Here is a 24,424-nt window from a genome sequence, read left to right as displayed (position 1 = left end):
TAATCACTATCATTTTTATTTTGGAAAGAGTAATAGAAACCTCTAATTTTTAATGGAATGTGGGTCTTAAAAATCTTACAGCTTTCTTTTGATCTCAAATATTGTTTAATAAAGGTATTATTAATTTGTATTCTTTTGATATTATACTATATACTTACTATTCATTGAGACTCTTACAATAGTAGTACAAATAAAGAATATCCATTCTCCTGTGCTTGTGATTCTTCATCCTGTTTCTGTGAAAAAGTGGTCTAGTACACTGATTCAATCCACAACTACAAATTACATTCATGTTTATGTATGTTCTTAAATCACAGTTATAGTAAGGCTAAAATTTGACTCTCAGTTGCTTTTCTGTTACTGAATTTTTGAATCTCTTATTATGATGGCCTGCCTAATGTGTTTCATAAACATGAAACATTACAAATGAAGAAAAAAAAAGGATTAACTGAAGTGTTCTTTTCTTATTCTTTAATTACTATTACTGCAACAGCTTGAGCCAATTTTCCTCTGTGGATTGAAGGATCAGAAGTTTGAATAGTACTTCTTTTCCAAATTCTAGTGTAATTCCCCCCAGTCTGAGAAACCGGTATCTTAGGCCTTGTCTTTCACAAGTTTGTGAAACCTACTCAAAAAATGGAATAATCAGGTGCTAGACTGTACTGAGCTACATACTCTTACAGCTACAAAACCGACTGAAAACTGATTGTTGATTCTTCCTCTACCCTTTAACCACTTATTCACCCAAGTGAAGATCTTCCTTCTTAACCTCTGAGAGTTTAATTTCTATGGGAGCCTTTGACACATGTGATTTTTTAATTGGCTTTTACAAATAAAAGTAGACTTATCGACTGCTTTTTTCTCATTCACCTGCTCAGTGACTTCTTTAAAGATTCCAATAGATTTGTGACAAAAGTTGAGTTGACTTTTCCTGAATATATAATTATTACTGTGTGAACTTACTCCACTCTTAAGTAGTTCCTATTAATTTGATGGGTACAGTTTTCAGCACAGTAGGATTATTATTCTAAGAGAGAGAAACATCATGCATACTTTCTCTTTCATATCACGAAGACAGATTTCCAAGACAGACTTTCATTTAGCCATAACTATTGCACATCTGTTAGCAGCTGGGATCTTGCATAAGTCAGTATATTGCACTTGAATGTTAGGTGGCTGACTACAGAACTTCCAAAATGCCGTATTAGTTTACAAAAAGCAATTCTACTGACTGAAGACAGAGTGCAGGAAGTCATTCAGGGTAAGAGAATTCAACAAAAAAATCTTAGAAAAACCTTACCATGAGCATGCATAAATTAATTAGAATATTTTCTGTATGTTTTATTATCCTATTTTGCTCAGTTACAAGGCACGTAGTTTAATAAAATCAGAGTGGCATCAAAAGGATAGGGTATCTCTGACCTGCAGACTGAAATATATCATGGAAATACTCAAACCTATCTTATAGAGTTAGTTCAGGTGCCAAAAGCAGTCTAGCTGGGGTGTCTGGGAATTCAGTTAGGCAATTTACCAAATAGAACCCTACCCCTTGTTTAAGATGACTCAAATCATCCATTATAACAATAACTCAGGAATGCTGGGCAGTTTACAATGGAACTATCATGGTTTTTTATCTAATAACAACATATTAATACTTAATTAAGATCTTTTGAAACCAAAGATTTGCCCACAGTACAATGTAGGGCACTCCAGAAATACCTGCCACTACCTATGCTATACCTGAACTGGAGGTTATAGGGAATGTTTACACAGCACAATGTGGGGCAAAGTAGCTGTCCAGCTGTTTTGCAAAGGCTGTTGACCTAGTAAGTCTGAGCAGAGTGCTCTGTGAATGTAGCTATAGTGCTTTCAGGACCTGAGCTATCTCTGCATTGCATAGCACCATGTAAACATCCTTGAGACCCTCTGTTTACTCGTAGATCAGGGATGGCAAGCGTAACAGCCATGTTAACATCTCAGATCACCTTTCTCATATACCCTAATGTCCTTCAGAGGAAATATTTCTGTAGGCAAGAAGGCAGACCAAGCCTTTAAAACCACCCAGTATTAGGCTTCTCCACTGAGGCTACCAACTGCTTTTTTAAGAAAAGCCAAGCTGTGATGTGTACTAGCTGAGGAGCAGCCTAATATTATGGCTAAACTTATTTACTGTCAGCTTGTGCCAAAAAATGTGTGTGTCCCTGTCCATCAGCTCCTGCCCACATTTCAAATCTCTTGTGTCATGGAATAGCCTAAAAATTTTGACATCCTATCTCCAAATTCCTGCTGTTTGTGTCTTACAACTCCAGTATTTACAAAGTAGAAGGTCTTGCTCAAGCTCTATAACAACAGAGAATCTTCTGGCCATCAAGTCTGTGAAATGGAAGGCTGGCATTGCTTGACAAATATGTATTTATTTTTTTGACCAGGTATCACAGTGGCTTCTTTTGTGAAAAAATGCTGCTTCTAATTATGCACTCTCAGTCCTCTGTTCCTGATTCCCTTCCTGTAACACATCTTTCCAAGGTTAATATCACACCATGATTATATGTAGAGAATTGCATAGGGAAAAGTTGAGAGTATAAACAGGAGACAAAATGCATATTCAGCAAAACAGTATTTTAAAATAAGCTTTGTTTCTTCATTTTTAGAGTGATCTTGTGCTTTTTTTTGTTCACAGTTTATTATTTGTAGAAAAAGGATTTGCTTACTGGGCAGAATCATCAGTAGTAGCTCAAAGCAAAAATTACTCTTAAATTGGGAAAGATAACTGAACAAAGCATTACACCTTGTCAAAAGCCTGCAAGATGAACATAAAATTTTAAAAAATTACACTATGAACTGAGATTATGGAGTTGGTGGTATTCAAATCTAGATAAAGAACTGAATACAAGGTATGTTTTTCCCATAAACCATATTTCTAGATTAAAAGTAAAAGGAAGCACAGACCCGTTGCGTCATCTAGCCTTGGAGTGCACTGCACTTTTGTGTTGTAGCAACTAGTGATGAGGCATTGAGCAATCTGATTGTTACTTTAGCTGTGGTAGGACATTAACAGACAAACAATAGGTTCTTAGTGCTTCTGTTCCTTAAATCCCAGCCTGCACTTGTAAGATGATCTTGGTTTTTTCCATCTTCTCACGTCTAACTCACAGAATCTGTTATCCTTGATTCGGTAGTATGTCTTTATTGAAAAAAGGCAAATGGCATTTCTGTCACCTAAGAATCTAAATCAGACCTGCACTTAAATTTTTGTCAACTTTCATTTCTGTGTTCTATTCAACAACAACAAAAACTCCTACAGAGCTCTGTCTTAAGAGAAACTGAAAAATCTTCTGTTGGGTCTTGCAGTCTGGTTTCAGTAACAAATAAAAATACAGTGCCTTCCTCTAGGGAAGTATTGATATGAATCACCCTATTTAAGAAAAGGTGTATTAGAAGAGAATGAATCATTGTTTGCTCTATGCAGTACTCGAGCACATTGTAGGTACAAGTATTATTCATCCAGATGTGTAGTAACACCACTAAAACACTCTTCTTAAGTATTTTAGCCATAGACACATTCCCCTTCTGGAAGTTATAAATAACAACCTTACTTTGTGAACAGATACTCCATTCTGTACACACCGATAGAAACATAATCACTGTAAGCAAAACAGTCAATCTAGTATTATCAGGTGCATGTATATTTTTTCTCCTGGTAGGCTGCCAACACAGACTGAAAGCACTCAATCACATTTGATCCTGGAAACTAAATGTTACTAACCCTGGTTAACATTTGGATGGGAGATCATGAAATACAGAATCACAGCTGATGTAGAACAAAGAATTCAATAAATGTTAGGCCTCATAATATCAAAAGATTGATGTTATTTAGTCCTACTGTTGCTGCTTAATTGTCATGGAAGTAAAAGAAAACAAGAATGATTAATTCCTATGCTCTAGAAATGTAATAATTTCACAGATAAATGTTATTTTCCATTTCTAGAAAAGACAGGCAAGAAAATAAAAATTATCAGGATCACTTCTTTCTTCCTTTGTGATTTCAATTCATGATGAATAAATCTATAAACTATTTTAGTTTTCAAAACTGAAAATAGTGTTAACAGCTTAGTTACAAGCAAAGATATACCTTCATCAAAGAAAAAATGAAAAAGTATTTCAAGAAACATATGTAACATTTTCTTAATTGAAACCAGTGCTATTTACAGTTAATTACAAAAAGTAGTCTATTAAAATACAACTAAACCCAACTGCAATGGAATTTAGCCTAAAGGTTTTAATTGTAAACACTGTTTGCCTCTGTAATAGGATAAGTGACATCTTTAAAGTTACTAACTTGTATGAAAAGGGAAATAATCATTACTTGCCAAAAGGATGAAAGAGGGACAATAGTGTATTACTGTAATTAGGAACTTGTATCCTCTTTCTGCAGAAACAAAAGCCCAGTTTTTCCCTTACAGCAGATATGGATATTTTGTATTTTATCAATTATAAACAGCCCAGTATATAAAATTTTTAATTCCAGTGATTGAATGCAAGATACAGCATTTAAAATACCAATCTTTTCTATCAACTGACAATAAATTACTTATTTGGTTCACTATTAGGCAAATAGTGCTTTGATACAGCTGATGGACTGTTGGAAAAGTAATTGGTAATAAAATGCATTTAAAGATTTTGGAGGGACTGATCCTATCAGCATGTCTGAGCTGAGCAGAGGAGCTTTGTGAATTAAGTTCATTTCGTAAGGTGTAAATGCCATGTTCTCTCTATGTCCACAGTAGGTGAGATGGGATCTTCCCTAACAGGACATGTGCGCACCCTCTCAAAATTAAGTTTGTCCATATTTGCATAGTATCTAAAAGGAAACTAGAAAATAGGATTCTTTACCTGTTTGGTTTAATTATTTATATTGATCTTAGTTTAGTTTACAGTTTATTTTGTATTGATTTTAGTTGATCTTTTAACTATTCATATTTATTTTGTATAGAAGATTAGAAAACCATTCAGTTGCAGCTTTGCCTGAATAAAAACTGTCCAGAAAGCTTACAATGGCATTCTTACATATTAATATATTTTCACAATTCAGAACTTTTTTCCAGTATTTTATAGAACTATTTTTGTCTAGGACTATATGCATCACTAACACTAGACTGTGTACTATGGACCTTTAACTAGCAAATGACTGGGCAGGCTTTGCCCCTAAAAGGACTAGATTAACTGCAACAAAAAAATTATCCATTTGCCTTTTGCTCTAATCCACTGTCGTCATGAGCATTGTAGGTCTGTGTTTGTAAGACATAATTACCAACATATATATAGCTCGAGTCACACATGACTTGTGAACAGTTTGTGTGGTCCCATATCAAGCCTACATCACCGGATTGGCAACAAAAATGTAGGTATTTCAAATACTCTGTTAAAGGGACTTCTAGACTGCCCTGGGAGTGAGCTGCATACTTACTCAGCTCTGTCCAACTGTGAAGCAATATAACCTGTAATAGCTGTTGTTATTTCCCTTCTCTGGAGCATCTTTCTTATGTTTTTTTCTCTATGTTATACAGCTAGTGGAAACAGGCCACATGGAGATACATATATTATTAACAAGAGCTGCCTTGGTGTAAATGTCTGATTTTTAGTTAATAAAAGTAGGCTTTTTTAAAAGAAATTGCGCTTCTAGATGTAATTGTTCTTGCAAATTCTGAAATATTTTACAAAGTTACAAAAAGCAGTCAACTTCTGGAGCGCACTACTGTTGTTCCGTGACTACAGCTGGCTGCATTCCAGCCCAATATATTGACTCATGAACTCAGTGCCCCTCTGTTATTCTTATAAAACCTTATTCTTGCGTGTGAGTCAAAGGCTTAGGATTCTCTCAAACAATACATTTCTAGAGTCTCATTCTTGGTTGTCAGCTAATCATCTGTGAACTCCCTGCAAATATTTAAAAAACAAGGCAGAACAGTTGTGTTGACTCAACAGTGCACTATACCACCTTTCGGTCAGGTAACATACACAAGAGGAGTCTCTCTCATTAAAGACACTGCCAAAGACCCAAATTCTTGCCCTTTCTGGCAATCCAGAAGAATAGCTCTATTAGATGCTTTAAAATTTAGAGAAATGTATTAAATCTTTGGCACTCTTACTTGCTTCTGCTTGTACAGGCAGGCTCTAGCACCCTTTATGCCCTTCAAATGAAATCCTAAACACATGGGAACACAGAGGAATGAAGGCCACTTACCAAAAACTCTACTGTCTTTCCTTTTAATAATTCTAAATATCTAAGTCCTCTTAAAAATGTTACTTTCACTAATTTAATCTTAATATTTTTCATGCACTGATTGTTACATATGCATAAACATTTTTGTACAGACAGATCATAACCAATTATTTTAGCATTCTATAGATTCAACAGCAAGCCCAAAAATTTATCAACAGCTCTGGAAAGTTCACCAATTTTCTGCATGAGAATTTAGACAAACAAATTCAAACTGTATACAAACATCCATGAGTGTAAAAACTTTTAGAAGATGCTTGTGAAAAACATGGTTCTTATCAGAGGTTCGACAGGGTGGGCTTTCCCTACCATATTTGGAATCAAAAAGTTACAGTCTTTGTCACCTGTTCTTCAGTTTTGAGCAAATTTATATCTGAGTTTTAGCAAAGCAACTTCAGACATCACCAGCTTTCAATTATTAGATATCCTAACCAGTTGTGGCTTGTCAAACAATATTCAGAAATATTTCCTGTAACATTAATCAGGAAATAATTTCACAAATATGACCCTAGGAAAAGCATGCAGTATCATATTTGCATGAAGGCACCAAAGTTCAGAGATAGAGCAGGTGACAAACTGAAAGAAACACCAAATTTCAAGATCTAAAAATTGTAATTTAGTATAAATAGAAATTGTAAAACCTTTCCTATCTTTATCAGGTGGTCTTACTTCTTGTGAAGCTGCTCTAGATCTATTATGCAGCTAAGAACAGAATTAGCCTCAGAGAAAGGGGAATCAAGTACACTCATATTCCCTGACATACTATACGTAATTTTTTTGCAATGAAAGCACAACTTTGCCTCCTTTTTTGCTCTTAAAACTCTAAGACAGAATTCTCTTTCCATGGCTTGCAGAAGGAAAATTAACTAACATGCACAAGCACATGACTCCACCCTAGCCTCCCATTTTAGGCTGCACCCACGCCCAAAATAGCAGTGCTTGTGCCACTCAGTGTCAGTCACAGCAGCAGCTCTAGTGGATATATTTTTGATATATTTTTATATGACTGTAGACACAAGAGGGAGAGTATTTTATTAACTGTGTGAATAGTAAAAATATGAATTTTAATTTACAATTGGATACAAAAGTCAAGCATGTTTACCTAAGAAATGTAATATTTCCTTAAAGAAGTCTGAGAATGAATACAATTAAACACGTATTTTATCTTTGCCCATGCAAATGTGAGCAGCCTTCAGCAATCTTCTTTGTTATCTGTACTTATTCATTACTCCAACACATAATTATTTTAAAAATATCACAATGACATGATGTTGTTGCAGAATATTATCTGGTATTCATTTGAAAACTAATCTCTGTCAGTTCTCCCATGAAACAGAAGAAATAAGATTTTCTACGAATAAACCCCACCCAGTTAAAGTAACTTCCTTCACTCCAAAAATTTGGAAATTAATCAAAACCTCTCTAAAAATACTGTTTTTCTTTTTCCACATAAGTAAGCAGAGGCAAAGATAGTTTAAGTTATTTAAGTGTGAATATAATCCAACAACCCATTATAAACATATTACACTATCTTTCCAGAAAGCACCCAAGGAGTCAGGAAATGATACCTGATTGCAGATATATTTGTCATACTATTCCCAAAAGATATTATGAAACACTGTTCTGTTTTTTAAATCTTCAGATTTAAGATCAATAATAATGTTAATTAACTTCATTAATGACATTGAAATCTTATTGCCACATACAAACTAGTCTGCAGACCTTTTAACTATACATTATAGCTTCTTTTGGCTCTTCTGTTAAGAAGTGTAACACCGGTTCATAAACATGTGGTTAATTTCCAGAGACAGTGGCTTTGCTGGACCACAGACATTCTGAGACTTGTATGGTTAAAAGATGAAATTCCTCTGAGGTGAGTGCTTTTTAGACCTAGAAACACTGGGATGTCAGAATGTCTCTTGGATCCAATAATAAGGCATTTGCTCCAGCAGTGACTGAGAAAGTGTTTTCATTATCCCACCAACAACTACAATGGCGTAACAGTGTAGCAACCCCAGAAATGGTTAATTACACACTATATTGCATGTGCAGTCTTTTGAGTTACTCACATCAACAGGAAATACAGCAGATAATACAGCAAACACTGTGTAGAGGATGTAAACAGTATTATCTTTAAAGAAATATTAATGTCCTCTTTTTTCAGGAATCTGCCTTGATTCCCTATGAAGGGAATGATCGTTCACGATAAAGAAATGTGATGAAACAGCAGAGGATATGTTTCTCAACCAAGTAGGAACAGGAGTTTTCTGGATTAAGATAAGGGGTTTTGACTTCATCAAAAGGAGCAAAACAAACAGGAATAGAGGAAAAGATTTTATATTCAAAATTTCCATGCAATTTTTATTTTCCAGAGTTTCAGAAATTTACCTTCCCTTTTCTCTTCAACAATCTCAATGTTACTTGAAGATATTTATGTCCCAAATTTGTCTCCGTCTTTTTTTGTATTAAAGATAAGGTTGATAGCTACATCAGTGACAGAGCTAACCATCCACAGAAATTAAATCCTCTGGATTTCAAAGAAGCTTTGGAAAACCAAGAAGAATCAAATTCAATCTAATAAAAACAAGAATAATTTCCAGACTACAATGTGGTTCTGAAAATGTGTATCAACAAGGGTGAATTTTACATCACATTCTAATTCTCAGACTCAGACCCAATTTTACTTCAGAAAGAATGCAATTTTAAAAGTGCAATGACTGTACTCTCCATGAAAAGGTATGTCTTTCTTGTACTAACTAATGTACTAACAGACTTCAAACAATTTTTGGATTGATTCTCTTCAAATGCCACAAAATTTTCTTTAGCCCTGCTATTAATAGACTTTGTCCTTTTATCTTTATCTTCCCATCTCAGTTTTCTGAAATTCCTAATTTTCAGTTCATTTGAAGTGTTATTTCTGGGTTTTATATTTGTATTGTATATATGATGTGATGAACATTTACTTGATTTTTTTAATTATCCTTTCATCAATTTTCCTCTTCATTATTTTTACAAGTAAAAAATTTGGGTTCAACAAAGAAGACAGAGAAACTGTGATGATGACCATATCCTCCTACTGACTTATGCTGAAGACAAAAGAAAAGGTATTGAGCAGTTGATAGTAACTACTAAAGTATATTTATATTACTTTAATACTATACCCCATTGTCAAACTTTGAATGTTTTCTATTGTAGTCATGAGGATGCTAGTGTAAATTCAGACAAAAAGCTTTCCTAAATGTAATGCCACAGACTGTGGATCCAAATTTAAGCCAAACCACTGAATGAATCTGGGATCCAATTCTAACAGTAGAATGTTTCCTTAACACCATAGCAGCCATGACTTCAGTACTGACTCAGCTGTAATGATGAAACCTATTAAACCACTGACATCCTTTCTCGTAATACGATGAATTTTTCTTACACATCTCCCATTCAAGTACAGACGAGGACCAACTCTGCTTAGTTTCTGAGATATTACATGATCCTACCTCAAGCACAAAAGCATTTAAACTAACATGCTTATTAGCTTTCTTAATGTTAAAGTGATTAACATGTTACCTCTTGCTAATTTTGTGACTCAAAGAACAAGACATGCAGCATTGCTCATTTCTGGAGTTTTGTTAGATTTACTTTTTTCACTATTGCAGCAATTGCAACCTATATGAAATGAGACACCAAATGAGATACCATTTCTATAAGAATCTTTTTCAATACCTAAATATATATATCTTAATTACAGAGATGTAGTAGTATATGTGTAATAAACCAAATTATTACCTCAAGCCCTATAATATACTCAGTGCTAGTGCTGATTATCTAATGACTAAATCTATTAAATTAGATACCCATAATTTATGTTTGTAAGTTCTGTATTAAGTTTCTTTTCTGTTCTGGAATACTTGTTCCCTAGTGAAGATGCCTTGCATGTGGATAGTGGGCATTACTAAACAGACACACTGGCAGACCTGAACTCACACTCCTTGTACGTTACGCTGAGGTAAATCAACTTCGGACCAAAAAAAAGTGCATAGGCTAACCAACCTTGCTGAATGGTTGGACTTAGTCTGGGCACACTGTCACGCCAGCATACCTGTGTGGCTTTCGGATGCCACATAGGGCTTCTTAGCTCTGCAACAGCACAGAATTGATGCTTCTGAGTCAGAGCTAGATCGTGGCTGACTATCTTGGACTACAGGCATAAAAACTTGGGTCTGTCTGCACAGACATGCCCAGACCCATTCTAGTAAAGATTTCAAAATGGTTATGTATTTTATGATCTTGAAATAAATATATAGGGCCAAATACTACTCTTACTTACACAACAGCAAATCAGGAGTAACTCATTATTTCCATATTTAATTTGCAGATCATTAACTTCAGGTCTGCTTCTCCAAATTTGCACTAGTACCACTAAAAGAAAGATCTGCTCCTATAACTTGGGGGTGGCAGAAGCAGCCGCTCATCCGTTTCAGAAGAGATTCCGGCTCAACTTGTACTAATATTTACCCTTTAGATAGCAGCATAAAGATAGAGAACCATAAATTTTTAACACAAAGAGAGATATTTGCTGAATAAAGTAGGATTAATGTTACCATTTAATTATTTATTTGATCTTAGAATGTGAAGGACTAATTAAGAGTGGCTAGAATATGTCAAGAACAGGCAAATTATTAAAGATCTCCCTTGTGTCTCCCCTACACATCCTAATGCCACCAATTTCAGTTTTATTCTTTCAGTTCTGATCTTGCAACTAGACAAATGATTGCTCCCACTCTCTTTATATGTGGCATTCTCAATGGGTAAGAAAATATTTTTGCCTTCCTTCTTTTATTCTTTCTTTCCTCATTTTCCCTTTCTTTCTCAGATTTCACTTTGATAGTCTTCTAGAGATTTTAAACTACCCTGCATATCAGTGACACTTTGATGTTAAATAGTGTTACCAAGGTCATTCTGAGAGAAGGACCAGAAGTAATGTTTGTTTCGAAACAGAGTGCTCTGTTTATTTCTCTACTAAGTCTAGGCACTTTGAGCTGTCATGATGACTCAGAGCAAAGTTGCAAAGCCTCAGTTTTACAAAGAGATTAGTCACTTTGTTTTTTTGCACTGAGCTGCTCTGAGTCAGCTTCAAATTGTTGCACACAGAGTACCTGGGTACATCTTCAAGTGGTACAGGTAACTTTAGTGCAAATTTCTGAAAGAAAAGCAGTCTCTGAATGTGTGAGCAAATAATTGACTAGGCCTACCTTCTCTAATATCCCTAAATAAGAACTGGGTTTTAAAATGAAAGAAATTATAACAGTGTGAATGTTGATTTACATTTTTTCCCTTAGCCAAGGAGAAACTTTAGGGTTAGCAGCCTTAAATAAACTCTGAGTATACTAAACAATCAGTTGAGCTGTGCTCTTATTCATTAACTGTTTTGGGGATCAAAAATTTAGACACTAAAAGGTTTACTTTATTTTTTGTCCTTTCAGTCAATGGAAATATGTCTCCTGCTTTTTAATTTCAGCAAAACTGAGAACTAGGTTTACACAATTAGGCCAGCTGCTTTACTTGACTCTACACAGTGATGCTAAGTTTACCATGATTCTGAACAAGTCACTCACTTATATAGACCTATTTTTCATTGATTGTCTGGGCTATAGCTTTTCTTCTACTGGATGTACATATATTTGTAGTGCTTGTGTATATATATGTGAATGTATGTGTATTTGTATCCATATTAATTTTATGACTGGAATTGATGTGGTATATGCTTTAGTCTGTACACTGTGTATCATCCAAATACAATTCGCACCGTTTACACTGTATGGCAAAACTCTATGTATTTGCAACATAGAGTGTGAAAATAAAGTGTGTTATTATTGTATACATATTTTTATTTAATTGAAAAATACACTAACCCAAATTGTCTCTCTAGCCAACAATATCATCCTGATACTTTTTGAAGAAAAAACCCGTGAGACATCTTAGAAGAGACTTAGACTTCTCTGAATTACACAGCTGTATTAATGCTTTTATGTGGGTCCACAGAGAAGCATGTAAAAATAACCTGAAAGCTAAAAGCAGTGAACTTTAGAGAAGGAAGGAGAAGATGACCCAATCCACTTGTCAGTTGTGACAAATTAGTGTTGCTCTAAGACCATTTTGAGTTATTTCCAACTGTATGAGAACTGTATTTTCTTCCCTCTCCTAACACTGTTCAGTTACCTTTTCATAATGGCCCTTCTTACTTGTTTTTCTTTTCTTCAGACCATTTGACACATCCTGCTATTTTACTAGGCATTCAGAAGGCTTTAGCACACCTTCTAATCATAGCATATTAAGAATAAGCAAATGTTTATGTCTTGATTCAAAGTAAAATATTAATGTCACTAAATTATTTTCAGAAGAAATATTGTAGCTATTTATTTTTATTTCATTTAGTTTCTAAAGTATTATGGCCAACACCCCTCAAATGTGTAATCACTATATGAAGGAATCACATCAAGTATGACTTTTTCTGCATACTCCCTTGCCACCTGTTTATATGCTGACTTATTTAATAACTATTAACTACTTATTATCAAACTAATAACAGGCATTTAAATATGTAAATAAGAATAAGCATAGGGGCATTATCTGTTGCATTTGTTCATTCTTTAAACTTATTTATGTCATTTACATGTATACCCTTGATTTTGTTCTGTAACTACCCATCTAAATGACAAACAAAAATAGTAATTAATTCTATAAACTTATTTGGGACACAATTCATTTGTAAGACTGTATGAAATACAGTTTCATTACATCATACATGGCTTTAATGTTGAAGGGATCAGCATCCAATGTCATGTTCACTTTGCAGGATTCAAAAATAACTGAGATTTGGAACATGAACACTTCAGAATCTGATTTAAGAAGCAAGAGCAGAATGTTAGGCAAGATTTTGAAATCTTCTGAACACTATTCCTTTATGAACTGTCTGGAGATGAGAAATACATTGCTATGAAATGGAGTGATACAAAGGCATACCTTGTACATTTTATCTTTGGGAGTTTTAGGATGGAAATTTTGGAGAAGTTTTTATTCAAAAAAATGAAGAAGTACTTTATTTCAAAATGTATCAAATGCCTTTATGAAAAAAGAGAGGTAAGCCTGTTCTAATCTAGTATGAAATATAATTTAGAGACCCATTGCCCCTGTATTATTATTTATTCTTCATATTGTAGTAAAGGTCATTATGCTGCATATTGTACACAGAAATAACACTGAACTGCCAACAGTACTAAGTAACAGAATACTCTACTACTGAAAGCTGTAGTAAGGGAAGCCCTGAAAGGCATTAAGTGATTGATTTTGCACTGATATAACACATTTACACACACTCTTTCCTCTCCCCTACTCTCACTCATATCAAGCCATGGATGTGGAGGAAAATTACCCGATTCACCAAGATGCATCAGTATCAAGAAATGTTGAGTTAATCTATAGTGATGTATTAAAAATAAGTACAATATAAAACAAATCGTATAAATGATGTCACTATTACCTAAAAAGGCACTATAGGTAACACAGCTTCTCAGAACTCCATAAAACGGTGAATAATACCATGGAAGCAGACTAACACTTGTTCACTGGCCGCACGGTATGCCAGTCATAGAGACAGCCTAGACCAGGTTTATCAGTTTTACCATTTACACCATAAGGGTGTATCTTTCAGAGTGACTGTAAGGTTCCTAAAAAACACAGGCACATCACAATTTTTATAATTATGATCATTTATTACTCAGTCTATTCTTCATTTTTTTTGCAAAGTGATGGAAAGTAAAGCTTGGCAAGCATAAAAGATTACCAAGAATAACAGAACAGCCCTGACAATTGAATATCAGGAGACAGCAAATACTCAATGACAATCTCCTGCTGTTTCAATTTATTGAAGCGTAAGGTTTTTCCTGGCTTTATTATAAACGATTTTGTTTTGTAAAAATGTTTAGTTGTTGTGAAAACTACTTGTGAATCTGTGAAAACTCTTTCTAAAGAACAAACGTAGGTGTAAAGATCATACAGAATGGAATTCCAAGTCACTTACTTAAAATTAGATTGCACAATCTATATTTGTGTTGGTGAGCAGCTACTTACTCAAGCAGTCCTACAGGCTAAACTCAACAAATTGATATTTCCTCATGCATTTCCTCCTGTACTGATAGGTGCATAATTTGTCCCTTAAGTACATGGTTCAGGTAAAATTTTCTTAAAATTTCACTATCAAAGTATAGATGTCTTAACACTGAAATGACTAATTTCAACATATGCTATCCTATCTACTTTAGATTTTCCTCATTCATAAACCAGGAAAGAAAATAAATATATTCACTGTCAGGCTTCACACAAATTAGGAATTTTAAATGCTTGATTCCTAGTAGGTTACCAGAATCATTAACCTTTTTAACCATTAAGAACAATGGACCTTTGCATTGCTAGCTGATCTAATACTAACAAATGAATACTTTAATCTCAATTATTTACAGGTAAATCACTGTTCATCTGTAAAATCTGCTGACTGAATTTGTTAAAAGTCATTGCAGAGCTTAATTAGCTCATCAGTTGATTATTTGCTTATGCTATTCTTAAATTCTTAAATTTAACACACAGGAAATATTTATTTTTGTTGGTTTGCATGTGAGTACAACTCATTTTTTTAAAGATAATTACCAAGAACTCAGATTTGTTTAATCGTATTTAACTTGGTGATTATTGGTCTTGCCAAATCTGCCTGGAATCAGACTCAGACAGTACTTTGCAAGCCATGTATCTGTTGCTGATACATTCTCTCACTGCGACAGATTTGCTTCCTATAGGATGAAAAGTGAGTGCCCAAGGAACAAGCATTAGTTTCAGACCTGACGAGTACAGTGTCCCACCTACCTATGAATGAGCAGTAAAACATAATACACCAGGCATCTGATGGTCATAAAGCTCTGTATGGAAGACGTAAGGTATTCTTGCATTCTACTGTGTCATCACGCCTTCCTTCCTGAAAGCTATGCTAAGGGCACTAGATTAATGAGCAGACCTCGAAGAGACATTATTTCCTTCCATGAGCAAGTGGAGAAGTTGGGGGAAATTGGGTCAGAAGTAAACACAGTCGTCACTTTGCTCCCTTCTGTGTCAGCAGAGAGAGCTGGCTGGACATGAGCAAGGGAATATGCTTCAGCTGGCAAAGTGCTGACAGCTTACTCCTCGCTTGTGCAATGCTACAGCTCAGGGGAAGTGTGATTCAGAGGACTGTCTCTGAGTCATCATTTCTTTCTGAGCTCCTTCTGAACTGGTAAGGCTACGTTTCAGCCCATACTTGGGCCTATAAGCAAATACTCCATCTCATCTTACCTTTTGAAACGTGTCAAGGAGTTCAAAAGCACCAACTTTGTGACCAGCACCAGCATTATTTTCCACTCAACATTGCTTCACTTTGCAATAGTTAAACAAAACTAACGTAGTTTATATTAACAAAAAAGCAACCACCCACTGCTAATGACTTTAAGCAGTACAACAGCGTATTTAGCATCTGTGTTTTCTAAAAATGCCTGTATTGTCCCGCTAGACATTTAAGATAATTACATATCTGATATATAGAAGCTATATCCACCGTACATAGAGCAACTTGAGCTGTGAATTACCTAAAGTTTACAGCCCCGCATCCCGCAGGGCCCGCAGCGGGGCCGCTCTCGAAAGAGAAGCCTACGGGGCCTGGGCGTTGCCAGGGCAACCGCGCCCCCCCCACCCCCTGCACGGAGCTTGGCGGCACTTTGGGCGGGAAGGGTGTCGCCACCCTACCAGGTCAAGAGTCCAGTTCAGTCGGTGGTCATCACCCTCCCAGCAGGAGCTTTGCTGTGGGATGCGCCGGCAGAAAGCCACGTCCTCTGCACTCACCAGCATGGATGTGGCAGCCCAGAGCCAGCTCCACAAACACACGCAGCCGTCCGGGCCTCAGGCTGCAGCGCGTGCCCGAGCCCGTCCCTGGTACGCGACGACCGCAGGAGAACAGCCGTGCGAGCTGTGACCAAGCGGGTGATCTGCTCAGCCTGGTGGCAGAGCTACGAGAGGCAGGAGGAAGGTTAAGGGGCATCAGGGAGTGTGAGAAAGAGACAGAGTGGCGGAACCTTGCTCTGCCCTCCCCGAGGCAGAACAGCCACCAGAAGTAACCCAAGATCAAGCGGACCCTGTATCCTCCCCTGCCAGGCAGAAGGCAGGAGCTTAAAGGAAAGGAGTGAATGGTGGCAAGTCCAGGCCTAGGGCGGCAGGCGAACCTCCTCCTTGCCCATCTTGCCTTTCCAGGTGCCTCTGTACAACAGGTCTGAGGCTCTGGGTGCGGAAGCCCAGTCAACAGATGACGCTGGTGACAGTCCATCTCCACCAGAGGAGTCGCCAAGGTCGGAAGGGCCTATCCCTGTATCACAACCACCTCCACGAGGAAGAAGAGATGGGTTATGGTTGTAGGTGACTCCCTTCTGAGGGGAACAGAGGGCCCAATGTGCTGGACAGACCCTCCTCTTAGGGTAGCCTGCAGCCTCGCTGGGGCCCAGGTTAAGGACATCACTAGGGAACCTCCTAGTCCGGTACAGCCCTTGGACTACTACCCATTACTGCTCTTCCATGTGGGTGGCAATGAAGTCGCAACACGTAGTCCAAGGGCAATCAAAAGAGACTTCAGGGCCTTGGGACAGTTGGTAAGGGAATCTGGAGCACAGGCAATTTTTTCCTCTATCCTTCCAGTTTTGGGCAGCAATATTGGAAGAAACAGACAGACCACGCCTATTAATACACAGCTCCATGACTGGTGTCACCACCACAATTTATGGGTTTCTGATAATGGAATGGTCTACACGGCACCAGGCCTGCTGGCATCAGATGGGATTCAGCTTTCCAAAAGGGGGAAGAGGGTCTTTGCTCACGAGCTAGTGTGGGTCACTGACAGAACTTTAAGGGGATAATATCAGGCTCGCCCATGACAAACCAAGGGACCACACTCCAAGGTTAGAGGGATGGGGTGCTAGTGAGGGCCCCCAGCCTGTTGCTCTGAGACTTGCTGGGTACACTGGAGCACACTTGAAGACTTACAGAGATGAGCCAGGGGCTCTGGAGGAAATTTGAGCTAACAAAATCAAAATAACATCATAATGCCGACAAAAATGGACAATTTACACACAATCCACCCCTCATGTCCCTGTTCAGGCGTCAAAATCAGCCCAGTCCTTTGAACAGTCGGTGAGCAGCACAATGCCTTCCCAGGTGGGTTATACCTCCAGAACACACTCAGTTGTGCAAGTCAGAGCAGCAACCCTTGTCTTTGCCAGTGGGACCTATAGTGGCATCGCTTGGAAATCCGACTGTGACACCAAACAGTACAAGAAGTGGGCAATCAGCAGCTAGCTGCAGTCTCACTTCTCCGAGCCATGTCAATCTTTCTCCAAACACAGTCCCAGATTTTTTACTCAAGCACTGAGGATGAGTTCTACGATGCTGATGAGTTCTGTCAGAGCAGTTCTTCCCCAAAGCGATGTACGGACTCTTCAGGGTCTGCCGCAGTCCTGACTTGCAGCACCACAGCAAGTACTGAAATGTCCGGATACCACAGAGTCCCTCAGTTCGTCCATGTCTAAGGGGACAATGCTGATCTCTTTGGTCCCCCGGCTGATCAAGATGATGATGGGGAAGGAGGAAGAACGTGAAAGTGTATCATGCATCTATTGTCACAAGTTAGACTAGGAATGAATATAATAAAGGTGGTTCTTCCAACTTTTATCCTGGAAAGAAGATCACTGTTGGAAATGTATGCTGACTTTTTTACACATCCGGACTGACTTACTACAGAGGGACTACAACCGTCTCTGATGGGCTCGGCCTTGGCCCACAACACGTGAAGATACAGTGCTGAGGACACAAAGTCCACACCACATGCATTTCCAGGGTTTTACTTTATACTGACTTTAATTTGGTCCTGTAGATTGGCTGTTCATTAGTGGCTAGAGTGCATTACAGGTATGTCTGCATTAGCAAGAAATACAGAACAGCAGAGCACATCTGAAGGGCAAAAAGTCAGTGTTGAAAACTGGATGTCCACTCTACACGCATTTTGCAGTTTGCCTGACAGTAGTTGTCGGCCGGTTCAATGAATAGGCAATCCATCATCACGCTGCTGTAGCACAGCTTTTGATCTAGTTTCATCTGAAAGGATGTGCACGCCAAGACTGCAACAGGTGAGTAGGGACAAATTAAAATTAATTTCAAAAGTTAACTTCTAATCCAAACTAAAACACTAATGTAGATACATCATGACTGTACTCCTGGAATGCATCTTTTGGTTTAGATTCATCAAAAAGGAATTCAGTTTGCATGGTCCAAGACTGTCCTCTTCAAAAGTGAACACTTAAACCTGAAATGCTGGTGCAGACACCCCCTTTGCAACCCAGGCTCTGTTCTTTGCTTCACCCTATGCTTTCTTGCAGAGCTCTACACAATTATTCTTTGTAGGCATTTGTGGTTTAGAATGTTAAGTTTTTTGGAGTACTGTCATTTACTATAACCTGTATCATTCCCAGTTCAATAGAGTGAAGAGACATAAACTACCTCTTTACTATCTTGCATGGGCTACCTGTATTTAGATAATAGTATATAAGTAAGAGAAACACGTGCAAAGCCACTATCATCCTTTCCTGCAAATGGGTAAAAATGTCTCCATACAGCAAGGAGCAAAGGCACTTTCACCCTGCCTTTTCCATGCACTGACTACTGCAGGTACCACAGATATTTGTTGTTTGAAAAAGACTGAAACATTACCCTAAGCTGGCACTTACTCTGAAATGGAAATTGACCACATTTGTTTAAAAAAAAAAGTAATAGTGAAGTTACAATATTATTTCTTACTGACAGAAGGTCTAGTATCCTCACAAATGGATTGTGCTGCCTCTAAATGACAAGTGGAGGCATTTCTGAACTGTCAGTCAAAGATACCGTACAGCAAAAATACCAGCCCAACTTTTCCAACAGAAAGCTCAGACTCAGCTGAAAAAGAAAACAACACGTGGGAGTACCAGCTTCTGTGTGAAAAAGGATTCTATATGCCAGGATTCCTTCTTTAAAATATTTTCCCTTAAGTTAGATGATCTTTTCTCTTCTGATAAATACTTTTCTTAAGCTCAGGTGATCATCTGTTGCTCCATTACACAACACCACAATTCTAACAAAAACTGACTCTACTCCATGGTCTTGTATCACAAAGTACAAGAAATCTAAATAAAGAGCTAGTCAATTAACAACTGTGCATTCCATTTTTTTTTCTAATTCAGTTGTTCATAAACACTTAAAATATATGCCCTTACATAACAAAGAATGAGAATTCAGACACAGTTAGGAGAGTCCACAGTAATTATTTTCAGAAAATTATTTTATTGGCCATGACTAGATTAAAAATTCAATGTATCTTGCTATACAGATGAGATACCGAGTTCTTTGTCTCTTATACCAATGAAAAAAGGACAATTTCTGTCAAATAGACACTAAAAGGAAATATAGAAGCTAAATGACACCACATAAAACTGCGTAAGTAATAGTCAATTCATTAGGTGGGGCTGTGGTTAAGACAAGCATATGCACACTTATTCCCTCAGACAGATATTGCTGGAGAAATTCAGGTTAAAAACAATCTGACTTCCACTGGTATTCAAGGATTGACACACTTAAAACTGAAGCTGTGATCAGAGAAAACAAGTACATCAAACATACCAATGTGGTTTGCAACCTTCTGTTTGCTACCTTTACTGATAAAGAAACCTCCATCAGGAAAGAAAAACATAAATTACTTGCAACTTCCCAAGTCAAAAAATTAAACTGAAAGGCAAAAATTTTTTTTTTAACTTAAGGCGAAGATGGAGATAATAATTGCAGAAGCTGTATCATCCAACATAAAGCTGCAATTTCTCATTTCTAAACTCTCTAGAGGGCATTTCCTTTAACTTCCACGAATATTTTTTTTAAATCGGAGAATTAAAGACATGCTGACTAATTGATATATAACACCTTTTCGGTAAATATGATGTACTATCAAAGAAGGTAATAGGAAAGGTTAATTTGCACTCAAATTTGGGGAAAAAAAATGCTTTTCCTTTACGAAAACAGTCCTGTCAGCTCATCACCATTAATACTTGAAAACTGACGCTAATTATACCACTTTTTATTTCCAGTTATATAAATGGTTATCTTTAATTTCTGTTCCACCCTGCTATTGTCCAAAGACAATCTGTGAAATTAGTTAATAAGTCTGGTTGCTTTAGTAGTTTCCATATCTTACTGATCTGGACATATGGCCAAAACCCTGTATATTGTAGCAGGACACATTTATGTTTCTTTCACTAACGTAGTTGCGTAATATTTCACATAATCCCAAAGCTATCATCACTATATAACCCAAACAGCAACTATCCATAAATAGGAAAACAAATAGGCAGAATAATCTTATTATTCGTTCCTGATCCAGTGAGAAAACGTTTTGCAAATTTGAGCATATGCCTTTGAAAAACAGCATTCTGTGGTTCTTTTCACTGCATGGTGACACTATCCCCAGTTATACAAAACAGTAAAGAAACCAAGCGTCTGAGTATTTTCTGTAGACAATTATGTGATAGGATTAGATAGATGGTGAAAGGAGTATAATGGAACAAGTAAACAACCAGATCTTCATTATCAGAGAGGTGCTGAGCACCCACAGTTCCCTCTAAATTAAATTGGACAACTCTTTAATACATCTGCCTTTAATCTTTGTGCCTAAAAATCTTAAATTCAAATACACACATTTTCATAAGTGAGCATCGTAATAAATGCTGTGAAGGTTCCTGTATCTTATCACAGAAGGAAGGCCTGCATGAGAGAAATGAGTTCACGTAGCTCATGCCTGGAAAATGCATGTTTAGGGGACTCTGGACACAGGGTAGATTCTATGCATTTGTGGGGATAAAGAAAGCCTTCAGGTTGCCTTTTACAGTGATCTTTACATAACCCTTGACACCATAATACCTGAGGTTCTCAGTCATTAACAGATTTTATCTCCAAAACCACTCTTTTGAGAAAGGGAGGAATTATTATTTCCATTTAATGACTAAGGAATTGAAGAACAAGATAGATTGAGAGATTTGCCCAAGGATGTAGGGCAAATCTGCCACAAACTGAAGTGACAGCTTAGAATTCCTGATCTGTGCCTAAACAGAAGGCATTTTTGTCCTCTAGATCTTGATTGAGAAATGTCACAATCATTTCATTTTCTCATTCCACTGACATACAATGAATGGGGAAGCTTCCCCACTTGCAGAATAACCTAGCTGTTACCGATTAATTTGAAACTGCTATTCTCTTTGATTTTGTGAGATAACTTTGCCTCTTGTAAAAATCACAGTATGTCCATACTGAGAACAGAACTGCTAAGTTAATGAGAGCAGGCTACTTTGGAGATGTAAAGATAAAAGGAGACTTCTAGGGGAAGAGTTTGGGCCGTAAATATACATTTTGAAGAATTATCTTAATTTATTTTGTGAACTAAGTTAAAATACTTAAGAAAATGTTAGAAACTTACACAAATCTATAATCAGTGAAACAGTGTAACACATAAAACTAAAAACTATGAAGCTTACCTTTCACTCAACATCCTTTGGTTGCTAAATGCTTCTGGGATATTTTTATTCTAAATTTCTACAGAGAGGTAATCTGGACTTCCTTTCTTTTTTATGAACATGTCACATGTAAAATTGATTTATTTTTTGTCTTTTATCAGGTAATTACTCCTGTAGATACAACTGAGAATGGGCATAATACAGGCTGGGGAAACTAGAAGCAATGAGCAATAAATCAGGTGACATTGTCTCCAAACCCATCTACCTCTTATATCTTAACTGAGTTAACAATATTGCTCTTTGTGGAATTTCATGGATACCTATAGGAACCCCTTACTTGTCCCTCAATACTTCTGCAGCAGATGACATGTATGGTCCTCCATTTGGCTCAACAGTACGATTACCAATTGCTTAATTATTTCATATCATAGACATCATAGCCACTTGTGGAAACTATAATGAAAGAAATGGTTTCAAATTTCTGGTCTTTTACAGTTCCTGCCTCATGCAGACACTTGGTAGGGTAGAAAGAGCAAATAAATGAAACACAAAGCAAACATACCTCCAGCTCTAAGAACTACAGGTTCTTCAAGTCTGGTGAAGATCAAGAGACGCGAAGAGGGGATCTTGATTTCCCTTTAGAGTTGCTGGAAGACAATGCAACCACAGTTAAGGAAGCGTTTCATACTCAGGCTATGCTGGTTCCTATAAGTAAAACTGAAGAATATAAACCTGACTCTATACAACAGTGGGGCACTGAGTTTACAGAGTAAAATATGGCTATGTGCTGGACCAGTAGCCAGACAAACATTGAGACAGAACCCTACAAAAATTTGTGAAAGTTGTAATAATTTGTGACATAAAAGATAGTAAAATTAGACCCCATTCCATATCTAGACAATTATTTCTAATAGAATATCATATATTAACAAGTATTCTTACATATTTTATGAGCTACAAAAATAAAAAATCATTACTATAGAAAATCCCTAACTTTGATTCAGTAACTGCATCAAAGACCCTAAATGACATTTATTTGAAGAGAGATAAAACAAATGAGTTAGTCTTCCTACTAATGAAAGTTGAGAAAGCATTTGCAAATTAAAGATTAGTTTGCAGTTTGGGGAAGTATTTCCTAGTAGTTACACAGAAAAATATGAACAATTTAAGTTTTCAGGAAAGCTAAGCACTCTTCAAGCCAGAGAGGGCCCATCAGAAAAATCTGTTCTTTGCAGCTACCTGTGGGTCTGATCACACATGTCCACCACCCCAAAATTTCACGACTGAATTTATATATATGCTGCTTTCTCTACCCCCTAGCAAAAACTTTGCAAGTGCAATGTAATAGCAAGAGACTTTAAAAAGAGACCAGAAAACACTGATACATGTCTTCTTACATATACAAACAGCTTATTCATAGTTACTGTCAAGCAGGCCCAGAGGTTGATGACTAAAAAAAAAACCATAAACAAAACAGAAAACCCAAGCCCTTTCTTTCAAATTGTTTCCTTTCTTCCTCCCACATGTATCCTTCAGCAACCAGCTGGAATAAGCTTGTGATGAACACAGTTCACCTTGCTCTATAGTTTTAAGGCTTTAACATATTTAAAACTTTAAAACCTCTTTAAATTTTTGTGTAAAAGCATAGAAAGACATCCAAACAACATATGGAAATGTGTAAGCAATATCTGCTCCGCCCAACTGATGGACCAGGTAGAAAAGAATGAAAAATTAAAGGAACAGATCTTAAAAAACTAGTTTAATTCTACCAGGGCTATCAATAATATAATGCAATGTAATTGTATAGCTATTGCATGACACCATTGCATGGCAGAATCAACATTACTGGGGCATTTAGTTGTGTATTTTCATACTAACATGTTTGAATTTCTTTAAAGACTAAATTTAATCTCAGTTTCCTAGTGTTTATAATACTTGTTTTGGGAATAATTACATTCCTGTAGTTACAACTTATTCACTGTATTGCCATAACACTTAGGAGCTGTAATCATGGACAAGAACATATTGTGTTAGATGCTGTAAAAACACAAAACAAAAAAAGATTGCAGTTTAAACACATGATGAGCAGGCAGTGAACAGATAGAGAATGGAGAAGTACAAAGAAATAATGAGGCATTAACAATCAATATGGCAAGTACAAGATCTGGCGTGCCAGCTTCCAAATTGAGTTACTGGAGACTCCAAAAAATATCTTTTCCCACATCTGAGAGGCAGAATGAAAGAAAACACAGAGCTATTTATCCAAAAATTTAACAAGTGGGTGGTGGAAGCTGGTGTCAGGGATTGGTGAGAGTTGTCATCTAAATAATGAATCATAGGTGCGGTGGACAAAGAATGACCTTGAAAGCAAATCAAGTACATTGAGTGACAGAGAAGGGAGAGCTAGTAAAGAGACACATGGTCAAAATTACTGGCTAGGGAAATGATCTTTGCAGTTGTATTACGGAAAAAAGACTATTTTTACACTTACATGACTGAC

General features: G+C 36.8%; 1 long non-coding RNA gene across 4 annotated transcripts in view; it reads right to left on the bottom strand.

Moving 5' to 3' along the window:
• Nucleotides 1-24,424, bottom strand: part of LOC141927910 (uncharacterized) — a 68,020-nt gene that overhangs the window by 42,693 nt on the left and 903 nt on the right. For 3 of the 4 annotated variants that reach the window (XR_012624620.1, XR_012624619.1, XR_012624621.1), the window contains exon 2: nt 22,487-22,571. This is a non-coding gene — a long non-coding RNA (uncharacterized LOC141927910). Of the gene's footprint in view, nt 1-17,421; nt 18,514-22,486; nt 22,572-24,424 lie in introns of those variants that run through there. The other variant, XR_012624622.1, reaches the window with a different exon arrangement.

The sequence above is a fragment of the Strix aluco genome, chromosome 10, assembly GCF_031877795.1.
Source record: "Strix aluco isolate bStrAlu1 chromosome 10, bStrAlu1.hap1, whole genome shotgun sequence".
Classification (NCBI taxonomy): Eukaryota; Metazoa; Chordata; class Aves; order Strigiformes; family Strigidae; genus Strix; species Strix aluco.
This window is presented reverse-complemented; position numbering and strand designations above follow the sequence as displayed.